A 6768-nucleotide genomic window follows, 5' to 3' on the forward strand; every position below is an offset into this window, starting at 1 on the left:
ATCTGAAAAACAATGCTACAGTCAGTTATTACAGTCATTTATTCTGTTTTGTGGGTGTGTGTTTCGGTCTCTGTTTTGGTTTGTGAAACCCGCCCACTGTCAGTTTACACAGTTGTATTTCGACCCCCCGGGTTGCCAGTTGGCGGAAAACACAGCGTATTTTAAGTTGATGTATTTCCTCAGTGACCAGCACGGATCAGCTCTAGGCATGACGAAGAAGATATTTCGTCCTCTTTTGGAAGGCCAAACAAAGTAGTTTCGCTTTAACAACGAAACACACAGCATCTCCACGACATGGCGGCGACAGCAACAACAATACTACAGCTAGAATAAAAGTTACACTTTCTTTCTTTGTGTGAACATTTGGGCGGTGTTATGCAAATCGTCCCACACAGTGACATAGACGTGGGGGCGTGTTTAAATGAGGCGCTTTAGGAGGGCGTGGACAAGTCTTAACTTTTATAAAGAATATCTCTTTGGGTTTGAGACTTTAGTCTTTGCAACTTTAGGGATCTTATCTATGCACAAACAGCTTGTAACACTCCAAAGAGAAAGGAAATTTTGAAATTGCATCATATGACCCCTTTATGTGGCTCACCGCCACCTACTGGCATGTTTTGAATGTTTAAAAGTATGTATTTTCCCCCCAACATTTCTTACTTATACATTCAAAATTGTATTCAAAACCTTAATCTCATAACATCACCTATTGTAGTTGTAATTGTGAATGTAAATTATTTAATTTGTTTGGTATAGAGCCTTAGTGTAAATTGAATCTATTGATCAACTGTAAGAATTTGACATGAAATATGATGCATACATTTAATAAGGTTTAAAAAAAAAACTTTATAAAGGTAAATAACATCCTTAGGTTAATATCAAAAATATGCAGATAAATGTAAAAGCTAATAGAACACAGATAAAATATTGCTTCAGAATAAATTTTACACCACCAGAAATCTCAGTGATGCTGTGCTTTTGTGGGTTTATTTTGTATGGAATATTGTCTGCTGATATGAAAAGTTTTCTGTATATCTTAATAATAAATAGCATTTCTGACAGCAATATATATCTTTTTACATTTAACAAATTAAATATTACATTATACGTACATAAAATAATGTGTGATTTCCATCAGATGTTTAGTCTTAAATTACATTTTATTAAAAAGGTCTTAAAAAGTCTTAAATTTAACTTGTTCATATCTGTAGACACCCTGTTTGAGATTTTGCTTCTTATGCATACTAGCAGTAATTACCTGTGATAATTAAATTTATAGTTGTCAGGAAGCCTACAGTTGCTATAAGAAACTAGACATTTTTTAGTACTTTTATTATGTGCTTATATCATTTTTATTAAGTTTTTAAGTATTTCATAAGTTTTTAGTTTCAGTAATTTAGTGAAGTTTTAGTAGTTTTATTTTATTCAAGTTTTAGTTGCCATTGTGGCATTTCTATTGTAAAATTTTATTTTTTAGAAGTTTTTCATCTAATATTTCTTTCATTTTATTTCATATTTATTTCAGTTGGTGAAAATTAAGTTTGATTGTTTTTGTTGACAATAGCTACAGTGATATGCAGTCTTTTTTTCTTTTTTTTTTTATTCATGTAAATCCAGATCACCTAATACAGTAGTTTCCCAGAATGTACAGTATACAATAAGGGGGTGCTTGCAATGCACTTGACCTTTAACATCTCTTTCTTTGCTCATTATTTAGTTGGACTGGCCAAGATTGAACACACATTTGTTCAAAATTATCTTTCCCCCCTGTATGTCACTCATTGACATTGACTGTCACATACTATATTTATTAATATATATATATATATATATATATATATATATATATATATATATATATATATATATATATATATATATATATATATATATATATATATATATATATATATATATAAAGCATGATACAGTATTTTGCACAGCTCTTGATTGTTTGATGCATCTGAAATTACAACTCATTCCCAATAGGGGGCGATATGTGTCATTTCATCTTAGGAGAGATGACTTGTCAAGATGTAGTAGTTTAAAAAAAAAGACTTACAGATCCACTTTTCCCCCTATGATGCATCATGGTACCAAATATAATTTTCTTCCCAACTGAATGATACAGCATGACAGCCATTTTTACCTTATCTAGCTGATTGTCAAGTTTGAATCGATTTTCAGCAAAGACTATTTTCTGTGACTGTAATTGTGTCACATTTTCCATTTTCTGTGCATCTTCTCTTCTTTGAGGAGTTAAATAAAAGCGCTGTGTCTCTTTTGCCACTGTCTTTCTTTCAATACTGTGAAAGGGAGGGTTTTCACAATGAGCATGATAGCTGAATGTATTGTGTCTTTCAGGGCTGTTAAATGTCGTTTCTCAGCCTCTCTCCCAACCTCTTATTCTGTCTTCCATTCTCTCTGCCTTTCTCTCTTATTCTCCCTCTCTCTCACCTTTAGGAAACAATAGATTCACTGCATGTCCCTGTGGCTGACTGTCCCCTGCCCACACACATTTTCTCTCCATCTGTCACTACATTTTCCTACCTCTTCATCTATCTCTTGCTCCATCTTTCGACTGTGACTGTCAGTGGGATTGTGTGTGTGTGTGTGTGTTTGTGTGTGTGTGTGTGTGTGTGTGTGTGTGTGTGTGTGTGTGTGTGTGTGTGTGTGTTTCAGGCTCACCACCTCATGACCAGCTGCAACCTGCTACACTGTCAGGCTTTTCTGAGTTTGAATGTTTTGTGCTATTCTTGTCCTTGTCTCTTATCTTGCACATATTTTGAACACTACAGGTTTTTCACCAGGCAACTGAAAACTTTTCCCTGGCTGAATTTTAGATATCCATTTACTTGGATGTTAACAGGTCTTTATATATCAGTGCTATGTGCTATAGAGACAATACTATTTTTAAAAATGTTTTTTTTTTGTTTTGTTTTTTGTTTTATAATTGTGCACTGAAAAATGCCCATTAACCATTTGCTAAATCTAAGGCTTTCAGTTGCATTATAAAAGTCAGCTACTTGCCTAAAATTGTGTGTTATGTATGTTTTCTCAACCTGCTGCTTCTGATTTAACTGTTTTTATTTGAGTCAGAAAATGTATTATTATTATTAATATATTATTTAACTTCAAACGAAAGTCACTTTAAAGGTTAGGTTGAGGTAGCATTGAACAAATTTGTGTTTTGAACAAATCTTTCTTCTTTACTACCATGCACTGACTTTTTTTTTTTCATGTGCATCTCTGTCCTGTGAAGAGTGTCGCTGTGTTTGAAACCGTGTACTTTCCTACTGTATAGTAGGCAAAAAGCAGTAGCGAACAAATAAGTATTTCTGAAACCTCAGTATTCATAAAAGAATAGATGAGAAATCCCCGGATGTCCTACTGCTTTTTCCCAGATTCTGAAGTGTGCATCCGATGGACACTTTTCTATCCCAGGAGGCCATGGGAGACGATATGTCACAATAGAACAGGGTGGAGAACAGCTATGCAGGTGTCTTCAGATGTGAGTATTAGGAGTTTATTGAGGCAAAAGCCGTAGTTATGGTTTGGTAATAGCATTTATAAAAATGACATTTACATTTATGCATTTGGCAGATACTTTTATCCAAAGTGACTCACAGTACTCTTATTTCAGGGAAACCCGATCCCCCTGGAGCAACCTGGAGTTAAGAGCCTTGCTCGAGGACACACTGGTGGTGACGGCTGCGGAGCTTGAACCAGTAACCTTCTGCTTACCAGTTCAGTGGTTTAGCTATAACACAAATTTGCATGTAATTGTAAAGATATGAAATTAAATTTGGCAAGAAATTTATTAAAAGCTGACAACATGAATTGTAAAATGTTTTAACCTGTGTAAATGTTTAACAGGTAGTCATGCTCATGGAGAGCAGGCACACAAATGTTTGAAGCAGCCACAGCAGCAGCTAGATTGTCCCGCACATGTTCTCCCACTCTTGCTTCAAGATTGTTTGGTTCAAGGGGCCGTCATCATGGTCTTATCATGTTCTCATCCTCTGGCTCAACGATGTCCCAGTTGAGAAGAGCAAGATTGTGAAGCACAGCAACAACCTTAGTCATGACGGCAGAGTTCACCTCTAAGGCCCTTAAGAAAATAGAGCGCCAGCATGTTTTCGGCATGCCAAATGCTTGTCATGTTCGTTCGTAGTAATGAATTAACAAAAACAAAAAAAATAATAATAAAAAAAAAATAGACTGGATCTTGGTTCTGTCCATCGGTTGTTGAGTTGATGAAAGCATGTGGGAATGTGGGAATGTAATCGTATGGGTGTTTATGTGGACCAAATGATTGAATAAGTCTGGTTTTGATTAAAAATTATGGTCAAAACAAAAGTAAAAAAAAAAAAAACATAGGCATGCATTAACTGACCTTTCGCAAGGACCCACCTCCCCTAGTTACTGTTGCTATGTCCTACAAGCTGTCATGCCACATATCATGTTCTCACGCAGTGAAAAATACATTGCGGAGCAAAGAGGAAACTGAAAAACATGCCAACAGACAAGTTTTAGCTTTCAAATTTTGTCATTTGTCAAAAAAAAATTTGTGGCACTTTAATGTGTTGTGACGGACCACTGTAGCGCCTCAGTTCAAGCAGCATGAACCTGATCGTCTCTTCCTCTTTACTAGTTATAGCACAAAATAAACATGAATGAACATCAGAAGATATTGTTTCAACTGCAGAAAAACTCCATTCAAACCATTTTTCAAGTTTAAGTATACTGACATGAATCAACTCTCCTGTCTGGTTTGTTTGTCGGACAAAAATGGCAGATTCGGCATTATGAATGGTCAGATCGCCTGTCAATCAAACTCCCTGCAAAGGGTCAATGGTTCACAATAAGATCAATAACGTGTTAGCAACTTACTAACTTTAATTGTTTTGGTTATGAATGACTTGGTTTTTGAATCAATTTGTCAAATTAATTATTCATAATAATAAACAAAAATACTTGGCGTTTCCCCAACTACTGGTCTAATGTGGTAGGTACTCTGAATGAATCGGAGATAGAATCTGAATCTTTTTGGTAAACCAAATTAAACATTAACTCAACTAGGTGAATCAAAATAATCTACCAGATATTTATTGATTGTTCTTTGATTGTTTCGGATATAGTATTTGAATTTTTTTTGTATTGGTCTAAATGGTTTGTCAGAATATTTTTGTTATTACGTTTAAACCGATAATTAATTTAGAAATGTCTTCACTTCCATTCTTTCCCATTCATTCTCATCAGCTGACTTACCCCTCCTGCATCAATTCCACCCTCTCAAAGACATTATGGTCATGGTCCCTTGACTTATAGACTTTATATTAGTATAAAATGGCTTTTCATCCAGCCACACCAGTCATGGGGCACTGGCAATTCCAGGCATGTTTCTCATTAGTTCTCAGTCTGGAATCATGTGACAGGGCAATCAAGCCCCCGTCATGGCTGTCCACTGGGATCTGGACACATACTGGATCTCTGTGACCTCCATGCCCCACCGCTCTTGTGTGGTATAACCACTGTACCCCATCCCCCCTATTCTCAAGTCACATTAAGCTCTGTGTGGCCGGGCAGGGAGCTGAGTGATCGGTTTTCTTGACACAGTACTAATAACACTTACTGCACAAAAACTGCTTACACTAGATGTAACCACAGGAAAAGCGGTAACGGGAGTTGGGAACAACCTCAAGTGGGCAATGGAGAATTGAAAAAAAAATGGGTAAATTACTTGAAATTAAATGAATTGAAATGAATGGCCCTTGTTATGCAAAAGGATATTAACCCGTTGAAGTATGCAGGGAACTGTGGTTCTGCCACGTTTTCCACCAGAAATAGCGATTTCCACGGTAACAGCAGTACACAAAGCAACGCATCCCCGATGTTGAAATGTGCAGCGCTCATATTTATTTATATTATATATTATATATGTATATTATATATATATTTATTCAATGAAATCATAGCCTTTTGAATTTTAACCATCACATCACGATCCTTGTCTTTCTGACCCCAAATTTAAGACCTCTGGAAATCATAATTCAAACTTTATTGTACCATTTAAGAGTTTTTTGGCCTTAAATGTGATGCAATTAAATTGTAGACTTTCTGAGGACCCGCGGACGCCCTAATTAAGGCGGGGAGCGGCTGGAAACTATAGTGACCTCTCCTGGTTGGAGTTAGTTTTAATTAAATTTTTGGTAAAAATAGGAAAAAAATTATATTTCTCTTAAAATAAAATTTAAGTATTCATATAATAATCCATTTCTTTCTCCAGTGTACAGAAGTGTGCAGGAGTTTTTTGTTGTTCATTTGTTTTAAAAATCCCATTTTAAATCGTAAAAAACACCGAACCGAAGAAAACTGAAAACTGTGGTTAAAAAAACGATGTTTGGGCTAACTGTATTGTTGCATCCCTGTTTTGTACTATATTACAAAAAAAAAAAAAAAAAATGGCTTAAAAAAAAGGATACAAAGAAAATACTAGAACAGCAAGTCCCCAATGAACTTTTCTCCTTATCTACAAAGTTTAGGAAACTATTATGACATTTAGTGATAAAGAAAACATGCTTTCACAATATGCCATTTTAGGATTCTCACAGAGTGTATATGAACTTAAGATAAGTTTTAGCTAAAATATTTGCACAATCGTTCATATGACCGTAGCATTTGCAGTATTTTATTAATTGTATTAAATTTATTATAAAATAAATTTTGTTATTAATTTTATCATGTTGATCGGTGATCCTCAAAACT

This window comes from Cyprinus carpio, chromosome A25 (genome assembly GCF_018340385.1).
Source record: "Cyprinus carpio isolate SPL01 chromosome A25, ASM1834038v1, whole genome shotgun sequence".
NCBI lineage: Eukaryota > Metazoa > Chordata > Actinopteri > Cypriniformes > Cyprinidae > Cyprinus > Cyprinus carpio.